General features: G+C 37.2%; 1 protein-coding gene across 3 annotated transcripts in view; it reads right to left on the bottom strand.

Moving 5' to 3' along the window:
* Window positions 1-22,415, bottom strand: part of SIPA1L2 (signal induced proliferation associated 1 like 2) — a 150,338-nt gene that overhangs the window by 121,006 nt on the left and 6,917 nt on the right. The gene's annotated exons all lie outside the window — the stretch shown is intronic.

The raw sequence follows: 22,415 nt of genomic DNA, 5'->3' as shown, positions 1-22,415 counted from the left end.
TTGAAAATACACAATGTTACATTCATATTGAAAGAAAGGAAAAAGAAAACACACACACAGCAGGAACAGATGTTATTTCCTGTACTAAATCACCACCATAGGGATAAAAATAATTCTAGTGAGTATTTTACAGAATAGTGCATACAATGGAAAAGAACACAAAGCCTCAAAATCCTAAGTCAACTGCAAATCTAGGTATTATAGACAGCAGTAACATAAACAAACAAAAAGCCCATACAGATGGAACGCAGGACAGTTTACAATCATCCTCATCTTAGGCCTAGCCAAAACTAGGCAGCCACTTAAGTCTACTTTTACCAGTATGCTCACAGTAGCAAAAACCTCCTAGTGTAGTTACAACCTAGAGCTTGAGCAAACACTTTGCCAGTATAGCTTTTATGGGTGAGGTAAAACAAAACTAAACTATACCAGTAGTAGTGTTGACCAACATCATTAGATGACTATCTGTTTGCCAACAGAAGACACAATTAAAAAAATCAGGATATTAAAAAGAAAAATCTCATTCCTAGCCTAAAAATTACATCTGATGAAGAAAAATTTCAAACATAAACCTCACTCAAGTAAAAGCTGAAACTAAAGCCAGCGACAAGCATTTTAACTTTTTTCTTCGTGAATCATGGAAGAACTTGAGAACACACTAACAACATCTAAAACCCCTAAGAAATAAGAGTATCCAAATTCTAAACAATCCTTGTATAGGGTAAAACAAACAGCTGAAGAATGAAAGGAAGTCCAGCAGGACAGATTTGTTTTCTCACCTAGATTATCACTGGGAGCCAAACTATACATCCTTGTACCAATTGTAGACTAGCATGTGTTTTAGTCTAATCTGACAAACCGGAGACAATGATTTAAAACAAGGATTATCACAATTCATAAATTATACACATACTTCTACATAGGTACAACTCCATCCTATAGACTCATAGTGTCACTGTGAGATAGACATTTATTCCAATGTAAAATTGAAATTGAATCATAAACTAAATCAAATATATAGATATATAGATATAAACACACAAAAATATTCAATAAGCCTGTCCAGGCTATGTTACAGATAAGAATAACCAGAATCCATCCTTATTTTCCAATAGGAGCGTCTGGATTCATAAATTATATTATCCGGATAAGAGGAAACATCAGCCATTAGTCAGCACAGAGGGAGAACCAGAAAAGTAAATACACGAGAAGAAAGCAACCGCAAAAATGGAAAATAAATTTTTTAGAATGGCTATGGAATCTGGTCAATTTTCCAAAAGAAACTGGATTCAATTTTCTATAAATAATTTTGTGAAAACATTATCATTATTAATATTGTCTTTCTCACAAAAAAACCCTTAAGATGTCTTCATACATTGCAAATCATTAGAAGAGCAAGCTTCAAAACTTCTGTCTCAAAGACAATTTCCAGATTGCCTGTTTATGGGAGAAGAAAGTGGAATCAATTGATCCACAGAGTAAAGTAGGATTTAGAGGATTATGTAGCTCTTTTCTGAGGCAGCCAAAAAGGAAAACACTAGGCTTTATCCACATATTAATTTTTTTTTTTAATCCAAAGTTCTTATGCAGAACACTGCATCAGGAAAAAAATATTTAAGAATTGAAAAGAAAAATATTTTAATATATTTAAAAAATAATTCATGATTTCACCAGCATTCTAAGAGTTTTCTTCATAACATCTTACCCCTACAGTCATGAAGGTCCACAAATGAAAAAATACCCAAAACAAAGTAATGTATGTTCCCTTAAACTCACATAAAGTAACAAATTCTAAATCAGAAATCAGGAGTAACTATGCCTATTTTCTCTAAATGTACTTTAAAACTTATTTGTAGCATTAGACATCATAAGACTTATGTGCCTAAGGCGATTATCATACATCTGTTTTAACTGGACATCTCATCTTTTACTATTCCCAGAGTCCCACGTGGGTTGCTTTATTCTCCAGGAAGTAATACGTGCATCTGGTTTGCTGGTTTGTTAGTCTTTTCTTGTTCCAAACATCCTCTGGAATTGAAAACTAGAGCCTTGCTTCTACAGGTATGTCACTGAGGAAGCCAACTTGGCCAATGACAAGGCAAAGAAGAGTTCACGTAAGAAGATAATCTGAAACACAGGAAGAAGTAATTCCTAAATAGAGTAAGAAGGCCAATCCTTATTAGTACACCTGTTTGGCAAAAGGTCAGACATTCATAACTGTTGCCTGCCATACAATGCACCTCATTTTCAACTACAAAAACATGAATTTTTTGCATGAATCTCTGATATTACTTATGTCTAATCTTTTAATATTTTCTATTCCTACTTTGTTATCATAGGAAAATTGGAAAGAGAGAATAATACCAGTACCAGACAACTGATTTTCTCTGGCCCAGTTTTCTTCCTCTACCCTATAAGTTTGGGCTATGCAGAAGAAACTGATTCCAGAAAGAATGGGCATAAGGGCAGCAGCCTCGTCAGGAGAGCCCAGTGGCAAGCAGGCTTCCTAGTGCTCTGAAACACTCTACGGACGGTCACTGCAGTGGTAAGCTCCACAGCAAGTTCAGTACGTCCAGAATATCAACTTGCTGCAGTCAGTCTCCACAGCAAGTCTGATGTACCCTGAACATGCTCAACTCGCAGTATAGGGGCCATATTTCTGTTGGGTTATCTGAGGCAAAATAGAAGAACTTTCATGGGAGGGAAGAAGCAGCAGTGAATCTCTGGCAGGTAAGCCTAGCAAATCTATGAGAGAAGTTTGTCTCAAACTCCATACATAGAAAAAGAAGCTGGATTTATTACCTTTGCAAGATGTATAAAGAAACCATGTCTTACATGTGAAATATAAACCTAGTAGTTTCCTCATTAAAGAATATTCAGGACAAGAACGTAATTATATCTGAGATCCCATTCACTTTGAAAAAATATTATGTTCAAAATCATAGGTAGTCCAACAAAATAACTTCCATATAGCACCACAAAGACTAACTAATGCCTTGCTGGAGTCATTTGGCCTAGATTGTAGGATACTATGGGCATTTGTTTCTTCAAGACTCCAAAGTTTTACGAAGAAACCTTATGCTTTCCTCTACACCTAGACAAAGTCTCATTCATGACTTGCAGTAGCTCTTTTGGTAACACTCTACCTAGAATGAAGAAAGAATTAAAAAATACAGATAGAAAGCAGACAGACACTTCTGGCCTAGAAGAACACAAAACCAAACACAGGCAGCAAAGGAATCATTCTGTTTCTTCTGTAAGGACAAAGACAGGGCACATACTCCATTCGCCAAGACATGCCAGAAGATAGACCACTCTCAGTTGCCATTTACATACACACATGCACACACACCAGTCTTATTTGCCAAATTAGACTGAAATACCCAGGCATTAGGATTTCTGTGTGAGGAACTGCATCCATCATGCAGGGAAAAAAAAAAAAAAAAATTTCTGTACCAGGGAACACTGCTGTTAAGGCTTTTTGTATTTAAGTACCACTTTTGAAACCAGAAGTGGAGTTCGGTATCTATTAAGCAAGCAGGATTTTTTACTTTCTTCATTTCCATGTTTACAATTGCTTTTCCTCAGTATTCAAGCATTAACTAGTTTAAATATATGGAGCAAAAGAAATGGCAAAACCTGCTACAATAAATTTCTATCTTCAAGTGTGTCTACAGCAAAAGAACTGCAGATAAAAGATACAGCTAATGACAAGTAATATTGTATGCATATTTTTCTCTACCCTGATCAGTTTTATTGGCAAAACTATTGTCTGTCCTATCAGCTTATATATGTACAACTGAAGTTTCAAGAAAGTCAGATTATTCTACAATGCTTAAACAGAATTTAGAGTTAAATTACCTAATCCACAATTCTTACTGGTGATAAAGGTTCTTGCTGGTGCTACAAAAGATAAATGAAAATCAAATAGCCATTCACAGAAATTCATTTTATAACACAGGCAAGAATAAGATATCCTGATGCACACCAGAATTATAGTTAATATATTTCACAGGTGAAGCAGAACTTTGAAAATATGTACATTCTACATGTACATTTGAAACCGTTACTTTCAAGACAAATCCAATTATGACTTTTTTTAGCAAAGACAACTGTATTTCAAAGACAGCCAGCTGGAAGACAGATGTGCAAAAGTAACTTGAATCAGTAATTAAAAGTACAAGTATCAAAAGTGCTTGTTTTTAAACAAAAGCCACATTCCATAAGCTCTTAGCTTTTATTTTGACATGTAGCTTACACCTGATCAAGTTCTTACAATAATTGCAGGTTACACATAGGATTAGGGACCAAACCAAAGCACTCCATATCCTAACTCCTGCTTTCATTTCAGCAACTAATGGGGGCACCTAGCGCTTCTCAGGGTCAACACTACAGTGATTACACGTATTTTGCCGTTTATTTTCGCTCCGAACACTAAACTCAATTTAACTGCATATAACTTCCAATATTCCCAACACAATAGGCTGATCTCTGTAAAGGCACTTTTCCTTCCTTTCATACAGAAAATATCCTGTAAACAGCCTATTTCCTATTCTCTAAGTGACTCCTTTTGTTTACAGGAAGGAAAGGCAACAGAAATCTTGCCATAAAACAGTGAGAGCTAAAAAGTTCTGTTTCACTTCCTACTGTGCAGGTGTTTCATACATGAAATCTATTGTAATTCTTCATTTTGAAGAGAAAACATGCAGCTTCTTTTTTGAAATACAGACTGAGAAATAGAAAACAATAAAGTTAAGGAAGTAGCAGCACACTTTACTGTGAAACAAAACACAGATATACAATAAACAAGCTATAAACAAGATCAACATGTATTTTTCTCCCCTCAGCTCTGTATAATGAGACACAGAAAAACAAAAGGCACCAAGACAGAAAGTGAAATGTAATAAAAGTATGGACTCAAGAAAACAACAGATATTCCTGATCAGGCATTCACTTGGTTTGTACTGCATTCCAGTTCTCCCCAAACTCCACCCTCTGTCTTTCCCTTTTCCATGTAGTTCCTGCTGTAACACACTCAAAAGTGTTTTTTCAAGGCCCTAAATGTAAGCTAAACAAAGCAGTATCTTTGCTTTAATAAAACTTGTAAAATCCCTGGCTTTGGGCACCACAATTCTTTTATATGTTAACTTGTGAACTGGGTTTTCCTTCTAAATCTGTAAGTTCTTTCTTCTTTTTATGCTGCCCAGATAAACATGTAAAAATCAACGTGCCAGCCACCTCTGACTAAAAAAAAAAAAATAAAAAAAAAAAATCCTCCCTTATTTGACAAATTGGGGGTTTTTTTGGACACAAATGCTGGTTGCAATGTTACAATGTCTATTTAAAACCAAAACTGGAATTCCCCATTTACAGATTATTCTTGGACTCTATTCTGAACTGCTGTAGCAAAGCCATGAGCACAATGCAAAATAACTTGTGTTGGTTCAGGATGCCTGACACCTCAGTTTGTACACTTGTTTGTGAGTTTCAAAAATACCAACATTCATCATAGTAAGAATTACATTCATCTCTCCAAGATCTGTATTTCTCTATTGCCCAGTAGTGTGTGGAAAATTCAAATAACAAAATAAGTCAAGCAGATGAGGGCACTAACTATGTACTAGGCTACACATACCACTCAGTTTAAAAGGAAATTGAGAATTTTATCACCACCGCATACTATCACAGCACATCTATCACAAATACTGCCACAATATAAAATTATATAAAATATAAAAATACTATCACAAAGTTAAATTTGCCTCTCTGTAGAAGGGATACCTTATTTGATCCAGGCTGGCCTAACCTCACCAGCTACAGGTCAGTTTGCAGGTATTTCACGATCACAGTAAACACTGTTCCTAGTTCCACTTACCCGTCCCTGTGGGTGCAAAGGAGGGATGCCTCCCCCATGGATGCCCTTCCAAACTCTGAGCATCTAGCTGAGCGTAGCGCAGGGAACAGAGAGCACACTGCCCAAACACCCATCTCTTATCGTAAAGCAACAGCAAGCCAGCTGGAAGGACAGGGTGGGCCCAAGACAATTTGAGGCTCATCAGATACATCACCACTGTTTCAATCAAAACACTTTCAATGAAACATGCAATTACTTGGAGTATGTTAAAAGCAGCTTTCCATACCAAGCTGAACTGTCCTGTTATGTTATGAGTTACCTGGCAAAACAAATTACATCACTGCAGTCTGAATACTTAAAGAAAGATTTGCTAATTAAGGGCAATTAATTACACAGCAGTACTAATTTGAAAAGCAATATCCATTCAGCTTTTGTCTGCTTAAGTCTCAGATTGACTGAGAAGAATTGTTTATGGAACCTGCTGAGCAACCTGCAACTTTGGATGATCCTTCCTCTGAGCTGGATAATAAAGAGCACTTGCTAAGAGACATAAAAGGTGGACAGTGCAATATACACTTTTGGTTCACTCTCTAGTAGTGTAAATAGGTCTACCCTTAAGCCATCATAATTTTCTTATACGCACTCAAATGTAACTATACCTTTCTCCTGAATACAAAAAATCATCTAACCCTGCTTTGACCTGGAAGAGTTATACCACCTCAAGAAAAGAATATTCTTCATTATGAAAGCAGAAAATGTAAGGCAGAGATAGCTCTACCTTTTGAAATTCCTGTTCAATTGGGAAAGGGTTTGTGCATTACACCAAAATGATTTTGTCAGAAACGAACAGAACACCCTACATTGCCCATCATTTCACTAGATGTCTTTTTACCTACAATAAATTGGCAATTAATATGGAATGTAATTATTTTTAATAAAAGGTGATAAACAAAGAGCTAAATCTTTATCATTTATATTTTCAACATGCCACTTCACACACTGCCATTCATGTACATAATGTGAACACCATCTTCATTCCCACCTTTTTTTATCTTTCTTCTATGAAACAATGTTCAGCTCCCGGCATTTTTTTCTCCCTCTGCAACACCTCATTTTGACCACACAGCAAAAGCATGTAATAATCAAGACCACAAAGAGAGCATGAAACAGTATCAATTCTGGCACTACAAAATATCACTTTTGGACCACAAATTACAGAAAATACAGTAGATAACACTGAGTAGATAGTATAACCCCTTTCAGATCTATGCTGTCTTTGCTGCTTTTCTGTTCTCTGCCAGGAATAGCTTAGCATTTAGTCCTCACGTTTATATTTTTTTACTTTGTACTATGCCAGACTTCATCACAGAAATGAAGAGGGAAAGAGCTTAAATATGAGTGACTTGGTATAACCACAGAAAAGCTGCGTACCACACCTCACCATGAAAGAGATAGGGGCTCTTAACTTCCCTGAATTTCAGAGTACAGCAATAAGACATTTGCAGTGATAAACACAATAAAAAGGAAACCTCGTGAAAGTGTAAATGCTGAAAATATTAATGATAAAGATGAGTTACCAGCTTGGAACTGAACTTACTAAACAAGACAGAAATCATTGACAGTATCCACAGAAAAGCAGATTAAAAAAAAAAAAAATATCAGCAAGAGGATGAGGTAGTACCTGACAACTTCCAATTAAAGGTAAGAAGAATACGGCAGCTGACTTAGGGCAACTGCTTAAAAGCAGCAAAGATATAAAAAATTTTTCACAGGTCATAAAACAGGTTTGAAATAAACTTAACTAAATTACAGTGTTGTGAATGCTATTCACAGAAATAATAAGATGAATTTTTGTTTATATATATTGTTCCCATAGGTCTGCTTAATATTTTATTTGTCATTAACTTTTTTCTGGGGTGAAAGAAATACTTTTTGTTATTTTTTCAAGTGGAAAGCAAGATTTTAAGTACTATGGAAAAACCCAAAACATTTCTTTATCATCAGCTCTGTTTTCTTCAAGAGTGAAAAGTAGGATGGTTTTCAAATGCTATCAGTGGAGGGAATTTTCTTTTGGTATTATTATTTTCTCTCAGAAAGAAGAGTTTGTGAATGTCATTTGTGAATGCCTTACTCTGTGTAGGATATGCCTTTTGATAGTGTTGTTTGCTTTTTCAAATAAACATATAAGCCACAGTCACTTTAGAATGGGGAAATAAAAGAAAGAGAATAGAGGATGAACAAAAACCTGATCGGTTTAAGTTTTGGAGCAGCTGAGAGATACTTCTGGAAGTCATGCAGTCCAACCTTCTGCTCAGAGCAGGACTGTCATCAACACTAGAAAAGGTCAGGCATGGCTTTGTCTTGCTGAGTCTTCAAGACCTCCAAAGATGGAAAATTCAACAGCTTCTCCAGGCAGCCTGTTCCAGGGCTGTATTGGCCTCCCAGTAGTGTTCCTCCTACTTCTTCCTCGTGTCTATCCTGAACATATCATGTCACAGTTTGTGGCCAATCTGGTGCCACTGAGAAAAATTCAGCTCCATCATTTTTGTAACTATCCTTCAAGCAGCTATGGGATACTCTTAGGTCTTACTAGTTTGCCTAATATAGAAATTAATTTGATCATTTCTTCATTGAACACAATTACAACAACCTCATAGTGCTTTTCATACACACTGAACATACGCATTTGATTGAAAATCCTATTCAAAATTCTGTATAGTCCTCTTTCATCCTTAATACTGAAACAACACTGAAAAGATTGACAATGCTCAGAATTGCATTTGAATGTCTCCCATTTCCCTTCAAATATCAGAGACAAAAATAGGATAATTGGTCATAAAATTCATTCCAAGAATATAAGTCTCATAATTTACTACCATCGCTTTTTATAGTCAACACTCAATTACAGGGTGTAGAGTGGAATAAGCTGGATTAAACACACACACAATGCAAAACAAAGTGGAATACATAAGGTAACTACACAATAGAAAATAAAGAATTAGTAGTGACCCTTTTGAGGAGTACAGAGATCTGAGCTATCATCTAAGCTGATAAGTACACTATATAACATACTGTAACAAGAACACTATCCCTCTTTCAGGTCCAGAGGGACTAACTTGGAAGCAGCCCAAAACTTTCAGCATCCCAAATACCACTAATCCATATCCATAGATCAACAGGATTTGGTGACAGGTTTTGGGTACACATTGATCCTACCTTCACTGAAGTAAAAGAAGGGCTGTCATAGACAAAAATCACTATGATTTCACCCATCAAGTGAACTGGGGGAAATAATATCTTTTAGGAAGGTTGTAACACTGGATGTTTTAGGATATTGTAGCTGTCTTACATTAAAAAAACTTTAAGTCCGTGAAAGTGTAAATTTTATGTAACAATTTTTATTTGAATAAACATGTTTTGGAGGTTGGAATGAGATAATACATCTTTACATACTTTACAAAATTAAACTAATTCTTCTTCAATTACTTTGACTAAGGAAACATTTTTACTATGTTTTCAATTCCCATTTCAACTAGAGCCCAATATTTATATACTTACACTAGAGTCTAGGATATATTCTGTTTGCCTGACCAAAAAACCAAAAAATTTGCTCATCACACTTTCACTCATCCAGTGTTTCTGTTGGGTGGGCAGGGGAAGTTGTTGGGTTTGGTCCTCCTCCACTCCCCCACCCCCATCTCCTGGATACAGCTGCAGAGAAGGCTCATTCACAAGCATTTTTAATACAGGCAATTAGAGTTGCCACCTCTACTGCTGTTTCCCAGCCCTTTGCTTTTTACTGAATGGCAAAACACAAGAAGAGTCAGTGAAGAAAATTCAGACTAAAACTTGGTTTCTGGTCAGGATTGCCTCATTTTGATTCCTTTTCCATTCATGTTTGATGGATGTATTTTTTCTCTCCTATTTAAAAAAAAAAACCCACAGAATTTTGATTGTACAAGTTTTCCAGTTTAAATTCTTAAACCCATTATTCTTGCAGACAAAGCTTCAATAACTTACTTCAAACATGGCATAGTTTGTGTGATTCTGAATGAAAAACACACAGTCTGTATTTCAGACATGCCTAAATATGCCAACCTGCCAATCAAACTAGAAGCATTGCAAAGGCACTATTGCGCAAGAAGAGAGATGAGGAAAGGCACAGATAATAGCCTGCCTCCTGTAAAACAAAAACTTACTAAGAACAAGGTTTGTTTGCTGTACCAGAAATATGTGAAAGCAGTATTTGTCATGGACTTTTATAGACTTTACTGTCTGGGGAAAAGAAAAAAAATACAACACATCTAAATCACTGAATAATTAGTAAGGATAACAGTTCCACTTTGCCATGTGCCATATACAGCAATTTTCTTTCCATCTTCAGTAAGAAAACAGCAGCCAAGTAGTATAGCATTTCCACCAGGAATTGATATCTAGCAATCAAAAAAAAAAAAAAAATTCTAAATCATAAACATCATAGACCAAGGATAAACTGTCTCTTTCTGCTGACTTATAAAACCAAGATCACCAAAAGAACAAATAAGAACCACTGCTCTATTTCAGACCTGAGAGTGTTTTGCTTCTTTTGCACATGTGGAACAGAAAATGAAACAGCCACTCACAGTTATGTTTTATTTCTCTTTCTACATTTCAGATGTGTGCAGAGGCATGCACTCATATACACCCCATTCACTCACCCCTCTTCCGTCTGGCAAATATTTCCCCACTCCCCAACCCAAAAGCATTACTGTTGTTTTATTTTATTTATTTCTAGCAGAAGGCTCTACCGAAGAAATTCCTACCACTTAGCTAGAATATTGAGACTGGATTGACAAGAAAACAGCACATCAAGACTAAGCATTACTGAAAAAAATGCTTGAGACAACTGTACAATTGCAATACACACACTTTGCAGCTATCACAAATATCCTAAATATCACCCAGCCCTTCCTTCCCCTTCCCACAAAGGTATTAGTGTTTCTTGTTTCAGTCATGATTATCGGCTGTAGGACTTTAAAGCAGCTCCTACTTTTAAGAACGAAATAGGTACAGAGCTGCTTTTTGCTGAAAATGGAAGTATTTTCAAGTTAACATACTTTTAAGATGTATAGACAAAGAGAAAAAAGAACTTAAAAGACCATCATATATTTTGGAGTATGAAGAGAGCAGAATATTTGTGTTTGACAATGTTTTTTTATCCCTCACCACAGGAGAAAAATAGTATCTAGTGTTGATTATTGAAACAAAGATACTTTAAAAACTGACAATGAACTTACAAAACACAGAAAAGTCAGGATTCTAGACCTTGGCACTCTGATGGGACAAATGGTCGATAACCTTGCAGGCATCAGATTTGGCTTTAGATAAAAATCAGACTAGGACAGTGGGAGTAAGTCCAGGCACAGGCTTCATCTCTTTTGTACTGAAAGTGACAGCTGAAAAGAGTCTGTATCAGTTAAGCAGAGCAGTGACAGTTCTGTACAAAAAGAGGCTCATTTTGCAAGTTTTTCATTTTTCTCATATATCACTCAATCACAAAAGATAGCATTAAGTTTCAGACACATCTTTTCTGTTCTGCTAAGGCCATAAGGTTAGGCCATTCAGACTAGTTACTCACTTGTGAACTCCTATACAAATAGGTCACCATTTTGTCATAAACTGCTCCCAGTATAATAATGGAAAAGTAGTCTTGAAAAAAAAAAATTACGTAAAGACCATACAAGGCAAGCTTGAGGTTTGCTTAATATAGAGTCCAAATTCTCAAATATTCTACTCAAAATATCAATGACCACAAAAATGACCACAGATCTGCGCACCCATCTGTACTTGTCAAAGAACAGCCACGAAAGAGCTGAAGGGGATTCTTTTAATATAAGAAAAAAAAAATATTTCTAAATTCACCTGACATGGTGCTTAATATCTAACAATGAAACTTGAGGTGATTTTTTTTTATCAGATGAGCAATTCTTTCAATCTAACAGAAAAATTGAGAGCATTTTATATATATGGAGAGTATTCTCAGTAAATATTTTCATATTCCACACATTGCCATTCACTTGGTCTTCTCACTCTCCCTCCATTTAACAGCAACTTGAAGGCAACAAATATCCACTTTTTATACAATGTATAGAAGTATGGAGAGCTGAACAAATGAGGACCTATTCTACAGCCCATCAGTTTGTAGAGAGAAACTGCTGTTAATATATTAACTTCCCAGAAGACATAACCCTACAGTTTGTTACCTCATAAACATGAATAGTATCAAGTTTTCTAATAAGATAATGGCATCTTTATTAACTTACCTTCTCCATGTGCTAGTAGTTTCTAAGTTTTGCAAATTGCTCATCTTTGATTATAAAAATATTATTAAAACATACCAGTGGCTACAGTAGTCACATAGGAGAGAGAAAAAGAAGAGTGAAGGAGCAAGGAATCTCTGTCAAGGATACCAGGGTTGTCATTAAACTTATGAATAACCTCCAGAGTACAGATACTAACTGTATGTACCAGGCAAGATGATAAAACAAGAAAAAAAGAAAGAAAAAAATCCCTTCATTCTACAGGAGACAAGATCCTTCGGTCAAATTATTCAAAATATTGATGACATATAGAGCTCAGCGGCTTTCATCACCATCATACCTGAACATCAGACTGTTTATTTATTTTAATATTTCATCCATGTGATAAAGGGTACTAATGCTATGGGTATCATATAGAAAAAAAGGCCAAGATTTGTATCCTGAAAAGCATTTAGGCATTTAAAATCCATCGAATAAACAAACAAAAACCCCATCATCTTTGTGAACCATATACAGACTTTCTGATCTATGGAACCTCCTGCAATGTTTTTATTTCCTCTAACTGATGAGACAGAAAATCATTTAAAGTCTAACTAGCTTGAAAGGACAGAACATTCTCCATAAATTTAGAAAAAAGCATACTACCATCTACTCCTTTATCGAAAGGACATGCTATCACAGGAAAAAGAATTTTAAAACAAAACTGCAAAAAACCTCACTCTGCTGAGATCGCTTACATTACATACTGTACAAGTCCCCTAAAACACATAGCTCAAAAAGGAATTTGACTGATTTGCCAGTGGTCAAGAGGCAACCTGTGCTGTTGGCCTACTCAGGGGCTGAGAGCATGTCCTCTTGGCAACAGTAAACGTGAAACCTTTGGGCATGAGGCAAGAAGCAAATCTGAGCACAAGCTTCCCAGCCAGAAGGCACCCATGAGCTGACAGTCAGCTGTCTTTCACCAGGAGGTACGCACTGCCTCCAGCCTCTGGAGAGACAAACAACACAGCATGCCCCTCTGGGTGCAATAAAACACCCAGGTCTTAAGTGAGTTATGCTGTTGTACCACAGGCCTACGCTTTTTAAACAAAGAAGAGAAGTGATTTTTTGTTCTACAAGTGGGTAAAGGCAAGTCAGTAGAGGGGTGTGGGAGACAGAATAGAGCACGAGTGAAGGGCATGAAAAGTTTTACTGTAGAATGAAAGACTGTACGTGGGAGGAGGAAAGCATTAGAGTGGAAATTATGTTATTACAGTTTAAGAAAAAAATGCATTCTAAACAGATTTTTTTTAATTTATTGCCAAAAAAGTTGAAGGCCATAAACGTTTTATTAGAAGCTCGGGTTTTAGGTTTCTTAACATCTTATAACTGCAAGGTTTTACTGTGGTCAGCTCAACAATGAGAATTTTTATATTATTGCTATAAATCAGCCAGGCTACTGGCAATTAGTTGCAATTTTGTTGAAATCTAGTTTAAATGAACAAAAAACAAAAATACAGGAAGCTGTGTGTTTATTTTGGTGTACGTAACCAAAACACTGGTATGTGATCAGATCTGTGAGTCAAACTATTAGAGCAAGCAAAAGCTGTAAAAATGAAACACTGAAAAAAAAGTAACCATTACAAGATAGTAATCTGTGATCTTTCCATTAAGAATTTAAATGACAGCCATACTGCCTTTATGAGCAGAAGAGGGAGGAGAGATGGGGGACAGCCCAAGGGATACATATTTTTTCCACCTCAAGCCTCAAGCTGAACCTTAACAAAAAAAAAATAAAGAGCAAAGTAGGTGCTGCTGACATCATGCTTTTAAACCTCCAGTACAACAGCTCTCAATCACACTTCCTTAGTAGTATGGGGTTTTTGGTGGGTTTCGTTTGTTTTGTTTAAGTACCCTTCCCATGGAGTGACCATATCTCAGATTACACAACTCAGTTTTAGTGAGCTGGCCAAAATGAAGACACAATACTTTTTACAATTCTGTTCAAGTCATAACAAGTTAGAGAAAAAAATTACGTCCTGAACACTTAGAAATAAGCGTTTACTCTGTAACTTTGTTTCCTTTTGCTATTTGCTTTCTTCTCATGTATTCATCTTAAATTTTTGTAAAGCATATCACCTTCAGCCATGTTGCTTTTACCTTCCATTTCTCAACTATTCAGCCACACTGTATAGCATTCAGAATTAGAAATGCAGTTTATGCTAAGGTCAACATTTTATTTGGGTTAGTTTCATTACAAAGGAATATAACTAACATTCTCTGAAACTGTTCCATCATGCAAACAAAATATTGGTAAGTGGGAAGATCATGAGATTAATTTCAAAAGCTGAGTCCTGCTCTGAAAATAAAATGCCAATGAACAAATTTTTTTAAACCTGCTAATGAATGGAAATCATGAGTAACTGACGTAAGAAACAGAGTCAAAAGCCTTAAAAGAAAAATAAAACTCATTGCTCCCTGTAATATAATTTTCAGCATAGTTTACAGTTTACCAGATCTTTTATTGACTTGTTTGGCATTTTTGGAAACTTGAGTGGCGTTCCTCAGGGGTCAGTATTGGGACCAGCGCTGTTTAACATCTTTGTCGGTGACATGGCCAGTGGGATTGAGCACACCCTCAGCAAGTGTGCCGAGGACACCAAGCTGTGTGGTGCAGTTGACACGCTGGAGGGAAGGGATGTCATCCAGAGGGACCTTGACAGGCTGGAGAGGTGGGCCCGTGCCAACATCATGAAGTTCAACAAGGCCAAGTGCAAGGTCCTGCACATGGGTCGGGGCAATCCCAAGCACAAATACAGGCTGGGCAATGAGTGGATTGAGAGCAGCCCTGAGAAGAAGGACTTAGGGGTATTAGCGGATGAAAAACTGAACATGACCCAGCAATGAGTGTTTGCAGCCTAGAAAGCCAACCGTACCCTGGGCTGCATCAAAAGCAGTGTGGCCAGCAGGTTGAGGGAGGGGATTCTGTCCCTCTGCTCTGCTCTGGTGAGACCCCACCTGCAGTACTGCGTTCAGCTCTGGGGCCCCCAGCACAGGAAAGACATGGACCTGTTGGAGTGAGTCCAGAGGAGGGCCACAAAGATGATCAGGGGTCTGGAGCACCTCCCCTATGAGGACAGGCTGAGAGAGTTGAGATTGTTCAGCCTGGAGAAGAGAAGGCTCTGGGGAGACCATATAGCTGCCTTCCAGTACCTAATGGGGGCTACCAAGAAACCTGGAGAGGGGCTTTTTACAAGGGCATGTAGTGATAGGACAAGGGGTAATGGCTTTAAACTGAAAGAGGGTAGATTCAGATTAGATGCAAGTAAGAAATTCTTCACTGTGAGGGTGGTGAGGCACTGGGACAGGTTGCCCAGAGAAGCTGTGGATGCTCCATCCCTGGCAGTGTTCAAAGCCAGGTTGGATGGGGCTTTGAGCAACCTGGTCTAGTGGAAGGTGTCCCTGCCCATGGCAGCAGGGTTGGAACTAGATGGTCTTTAAGGTCCCCTCCAACCCAAACCATCCTGTGGTTCTATGATTTAGTTCTGCAGGTTTTATAAGACACATTTACTTACAAAAAGCAGCAACTCTACTCTGTCTCATTTGTGAGCTGGCTAGCTGCAGAACTTGGTTTGACATTACGTTCCAAGGTCTGCTTTGTCCTATATATTCCATTAGCAATTGTGCCAGCCTTAATAAAATCAAAAGATTAGTTGGGCTGTGTGAAAGAACACAGTTTAGACCAAGGAAGCTCACATTTCACAGCTACGAAAATTCTAGGCAGACTGTTTAGATTTTCAGGTGAAACACACTTTGGAACTAAACTTAGCACCCTTCAAAAACTGGGCAGATTAAGTAGAAACCCATAGTTTACCTTCTGGCTTTCCAGTTTGACAGCATCACTTTACATCCTTTACCAAGTACCAGTTACTGTATTCCATATTCCAATGTATATTCACAGGTGGGAAAGCAGATAATTGCAAAGTAAGGAAGTACTTATAGAGCTTTCAAGCTTTTTTTTTTTTTTAGTTTTTTAGGTAAAGGTTTGAAACTACACATCAGATGGAAACGGTTACCGATTCTGATATCAGCAGCTAGGATGAGGTTCAGCAAAGGTGAAACAAAATGACTGGTTTGAAAAACATGTCATAAGAAATCAGGATTCAATACTGCCATTTTCTGAAGGTTCGATGTGAGATGATGTAAATATACTGAGACCTATATAATACTGGAAGCTACTCTGCATGTGAAAACCTCATTCTTGCACTAACCAAGGCCACATGTTAGGACACCATTTTGCACTTAAGGTACTACTCTGCATCAAAATCATAATAGCAGGACATTGATTTGGAGCATATCTTTATTTATGTCAAAGCTGGAGGAATGTTTTAAATAAACAATAACTGGTCAAATCAAATCTTTTCAAATATATAACAATTCCCTGTTGATTTTGGAAGCCTGCTTTTCATGGATTACTTTCTCAACTATTGTTGAGGTGCAGCAGCCTTCCATACTCCTACCACTGTATTTCAAATTACTATACTGTCACTGCTTGGTACATAAACCACACTCGACCTATTTAGGAGCTCAGCAAGAGCTACTGCTTCAGCTGGGTTCCCACAAGCATCAAGGAAAGGCTGGCTTAGGAGCTGCAGCTCTACACAGTAGAAAGATTCCCTAGATCAGCTAATCAATGGTATACCAAAAAAATTGCTGTTGGTACAACCTGGAATTAAGAAAGTATCTGATACAGTACCATACTGAAAATAGAACAAGTAAAGAGACAACAGGCTGTCCTGAAAAAAAAACAAAAACCTACAACATTTCATTAGATGAGGCCTAAGATCAATCTTGGAATCAGTCTTACCTCGTATTTTCAATAACAACCTTGACACAAAGTGGAAGTTATTAATGAAATACAAATACAACACAAAGTTGAGAAGCACTGGCACTGCAAAGGAAGGTAAAAAAAAAAAAATAACCAAGAAAGAACAAAGCTACTTTTGAGGAACAACTTCATTGCACTTTTATTTTATGTTTGAAGCCACTCCCTCAAGAACTACAGGATAAAATTTTGATCAGTCTGACAGCCCATCAGCAGAAAACACCAGAAAGAGAATAACCATGACATTGCACTCAACATGAAGACACAACTGCACAATATTTCCAGTAGAGCCAAAGCTTTAATGCCATTTTATTTGTCATGGACAAGACTGTGTAGAATCCTGCTTAAATTCTTCTTAGCCATAACAAAAACACACAAACAGAACAAGTGTAGAAAAGGGCCTTCTGTTCCCCAGCCACTGTACTGTATAAGAGGAAGCTAAGTGTCTTGTTTAGAGACTGGCTAAAAATTTGGCTACATTAACCTCAGAAAAATGAGGTCTGACACAGCAAGTTGTCTGTAAGTATCAGGAAGAAAGAAAAAGTATTTAGGTTAAACAAGGATATGGGTAAAATCAAACAAATGAGCTGCAATCTCAGCATGTGCTCTACATACAGGTTCACAGGAAATTCTGGTCCACAGTAGAGTGAGTCCCCAAACAGCCTTCAAGTATGAAGCCTACAAGTATGAGATGGGAGAAAAAAACAAACCAAAACAATGGCAACCCATCAGTAAATGAAAATTGAGTGCAACTGATTTATGAGAGAGATCAATGATGTAGATGTTTCCTACAGCAACGGGATTAGAAAAGAACCGAGTAGTTCAGTTCAGGGCAAAGGAGGTTTCAGGCTAGGCCTGCTGATCTGTACCTATCATCAGTCTTAATTCAACAGTTCTGGAGATCTATCAGTTTAATAAAATTAATGGGTTTACTCCTTTTGTTGAAAATATGACTCAAAAGGATATCAGACTGAGCTTCTCCATGTCCTCTCACCTTTAGCAAAAAAACCTTCAGAAGCCAAGTCGTAACCCTCTCTGCCAAGTGACAAGCACTATCAGGGTTATTTCAACTTTAAGGAATTTTACCCCAAAGGAAATTCTTTCCATTCCCTTTCCTGTTTGTTATGCTTAACTCAGCATTCATTTACAATCTCTTTCATACTGAAGCTGAATGTTATACAAAACCCTGAATTTTTAAACACTTAATAAAATGGATTATAAAAACCAAAACAGAGATCTGAAGATCTGGTTCATGCTTTGGTAAACATAGAAATACTTAGAAGTATAATTACTGTGAAGTTGGATGAGCAGGAACAGGAATCATCTCAGTTTTCTGAGGTTCTGCTGGCTCTTGTTTATAGTTAACAAAGCTAAGAGGTTAAGACTGAACATAAAAGGGTGCAAACAGCAGCTGTTTTCAGAACTGAACCACTTTAAATTGGATTTTTAAATAATATGACAAATCACAACATTTTTTTTCCAGCCACGTGGATGAATAGCATAGATTATCAAAAGTTTCACAGTACTAAAATGAGTAGTCAAAGCAAAAGAACTAAATACAAATGTAGGTTTGACTGGCTGAGAGCCAATTTCAAACTCACATGTCCTGCTCTTTAACAGTAATACTATCTTTTGGAAGAGATCCAACGGAATCACTCCATAGAAGTTCACACATTCAAATTCTAGTATTGCTAATCATGTTTTAGAATTCAGTGACAAGGTGAGCAAAGTGTATCTGAAGCCAAACCTGAAAGGATGCTATTTTCTTTAAGTGCTTCTTCTTTTGTTAAGTACTATAGTTATAAAATATTTAACTGCCAATAATTTATTTGGGAATTCTTGTCAACTGGTTTAAACAAAGTATAATATGAGTATATAATACTCTATTTCTTAGTCTTGTAAAAAAAAAATCTTCCCAACTTCATAATAGCGAAATACTCCATACAGATATTCTGTACTATAATAAAGTGTAAACACAGTACACTGGAATATCAACTAAAATTCTCAATTATCAGACCAACTATCAGAAAAAAAATTGCGATATTTCACAGAATAATTCACACTGGAAGGCACCACAGAACATCATCTAACCCAGCCTCCTGCTCAAAGCACTGAATTCAGACTGACTTGCTTAGGGCTTTGGCCAGTCTGGTCTTAAAAACTGGAAAGGGTGTAGATTTCACAACCTGCCTGCACTACCTGTTCCAATTCCTTAGTGTCCTCAAGGTGATTTTTGTTTCCTAGTGCCAAATCAGAACCTCACCTGTTTTAGATTATGGCTACTGTCTCTTTTCCTCCTGCCAAGTACCTCTGTAAAGGGCCTGGCTCTGTCTTCTTAATAACCTCTTAGGTATCACCTGAGGAGGCAGCTATGAAGTATCCCCTGAGCTTTCTGTTGTCCAGGCTATGCAAAGCCAGTTCTCTCAGCCTCTCCTTACGTGCTGCAAGCCCCTCACTTTGCTGGCTCTCCACTGAACCAGCTTCAGTTCACGCAATGTTTCTCACGTATTTGGGGAACCAAAACTGGATGGGTTATATCCAATGTGGTGGTCTAAGGAATGCTGAATACTGGAAATCCACTGGCTATGCTCCTGTTCATAAAGCCTAGTATGCTGCTAGCATTTTTCACCGTGAGAGTCAAGACTGACACAGTGACTCACATCTGTCAGAGTGTACGGGTCCCTTTCAGCAGAACTGCTTCCCAGGCAGTCAGTCCCCACCCTGTACTTTTGCAAGGCGTAAGAACGTGCATTTATCCTTGTTGAATGTCACAAAATTCATTATGGTTCATTCCTCCAGCCTCTCTAAACTGCAGAGCACTGTCCTCAAACATGTCAACTACTCCTCCAATGTGATGTCACATGCAAATTTGATGAGGATGCACTTCATCCCCTCCTCCAGGTCATTCATCAAGGTACTAAAGTGGACAGTTTGTTGGGATGTTCGGCAGTACTGTACAGTACTCCACTTGTAACTGCTCTCCAGGTGGAATACGAACCATTAACTGCTACATTTTGAGCCTGACAATCCAGCCGGTCCTCCCATCTGAATCACAATATTGCAGCTTGGTTATGCAGATGCGGTGAAAACCACGCTAAAAGCCTCAATAAACTCAAAGTAGATTATGAGTAAACTGCCATCAGCAATATTAAATCTAATCTGATGGCATTTACAGTTTCGGCAGTATACAGAAAGGTCCCAGGACTATTGATAAGCATACAAAAGGTACTCAGGAACTTCACGCAAGGCCATTTTAATTACTGCTTGGGCAAGAAAAAAAGAAAAAAAAAAGTCCCCATAACAAAACAATTGCACTAGATTTCTTCCAAATAGGGAAGAAAACATAGGACTAAAGAAAAATATGTTTATGCATAAAACAGAAAGGTTTTAAGTTTCAGAATCTGTAAATATAGTCCATGAAAATAAAAACTAATTTCACCACCCAACCAGGGAAACCCAAAGTCATTATCCTCCTTATATATGAATGATGAAATGGGCAAGACTTCACGTTATGACAAAAAAAAAGCAATATAAAGAATTACTTAAACAAAAGTTAAAACTTATTTATCAATTTAATTGATTAGTATTTCATATACAGCTGCAACAGATATGTTGACCTCTACTTAGGGGATTTCTAGTTGAGCAAATTTTCACACAGTGACCCACAGGTGACTAGGAGCCTGGATAGCACTTGCTGAGAGTCCATGAAAAATGGTTTGTCTGGTGGAGTTGTTTTTTCAACCTTATAACCTGCTGTTAAGTCACAGAGAGGACTATCGAACATATTTTAGATGTCTCTTATTATTACCTTTCCCCACAGTGATTCCTGTAGCTGCCACAAAAAAATTCATACAATTATACAGAGAGATGTATTTGAGACAGCTGGTATGGAAAAGAAGTGGTTCCTGAGAATCTCCAATTTGCAACTTTAAACACCTCTGACCTACAGGCATACTGAATGTTGTAAAATGAGTAAACAGGAACATCGTCACTGTTGGGTACAGTCTACATAAGAAAGAGAACAACATTGCCATTAAGCATCTATTTTCCCAGGAAGAAATTATTACTACTATGCATATATGTAAATATTCTATTTTAACACTCAGTCACAATATTTTAATAGGCACAAAGCAAGGCAGATATTCAATTAACTGTTTGTGAATACAAAGACACAGTTTGTATGCCCATTATCAGGCACAAAAGTACACTCTCTACATTGACAGCATTAATATAATCTTATATATTTAACAATACTTAAAAAAAAATGCAGCAGTAAAATTCAAAGTAAAAACAAAACACTTTACAAAGTGCTGCATCCATTTGCTGCAAATCAGTATGATGGAAAGAATGGTCAGCTATTTTTAGGAGTTATTTTCTAAGGAAACAAGCCTTATGCAATCGCACAGTGCAACACCTCCCTCCGCCTTAAGATTTTTTGAGGCAGCAGTTTGACTCAGCAAAATTTGATAGAAAAGATAAAGTTTCAAGGGTAATTATCCTCATAGAAACTTTATTTTAAAAGTTACACAACGACAGAGAAAAAGCACAAAGCATCCCAAGTGTGGGAGAAACACTGACATTAGCAAAATTATCAAATCTGAGAATCTCACAGACTAATGAAGTACTGCTTGCCCTTCACTCCGAAATCTCCACCAAAAATAATGATTTCCAGGAGTCCAGGGTAAGAAGCCAGCAAAAGCTCAGAATTCCAGAAGATCCCTCTGCTCTAACAGTAGAAACCTCACCTCATATAGAAAACATTGTTGGAGCTCGATTTATATTTGATAGCCTGGGGTTTTTCAGTGTAGCATTCTGAGCAACCACCTGTACAGCTCTTGACCAATTCAGATACTCTCATCTATCCTGTTTCCTTCTTGTGGCAAACTGATTAAATTCTACATTTGACGAGAAGTGGAAATGAGCAAACCTGTTTTCACATCGTTACAGATTAGACCAATCACTATATTTACCCCACTTTGTCTCACCACCTTTAAAAATTATCATTTGAAATGGTTTCCTATAAGGCTGTGTGATTCAAGGAGATGTACAAATATACTAAGTTGTTGGGAGGAGGGCGTAGCAAGTAGCAGAGAATACGAGAGGGGGAAGACACCTCTGGAGTAACCTGCCTGATCTCAGAAAACTGGCAGCCAGATAAAGGAGAAAACATTTTCAGCATTGACAGGTTCATCCCAATAGCTTCTAATTCTGTCAGCCAGCTTCCACAACTGAATGCAGATGCCTATGTATCTCTGCCAAATTACTCTGTGAATGGACTGTTGTTTCAGTTGTCTGAAAAGGGAATTTGAAATGGAAGGTTACTGTTTTGATAAAGGATTTTAACTACCTGGACATCACTTAATTGACTACTACAGCTCAACCCAGATCAAACAATTTG

This window comes from Buteo buteo, chromosome 12 (genome assembly GCF_964188355.1).
Source record: "Buteo buteo chromosome 12, bButBut1.hap1.1, whole genome shotgun sequence".
Classification (NCBI taxonomy): domain Eukaryota; kingdom Metazoa; phylum Chordata; class Aves; order Accipitriformes; family Accipitridae; genus Buteo; species Buteo buteo.
Note: the sequence above shows the minus strand (reverse complement) of the source record. Positions and strands in the feature narration are given on the sequence as shown.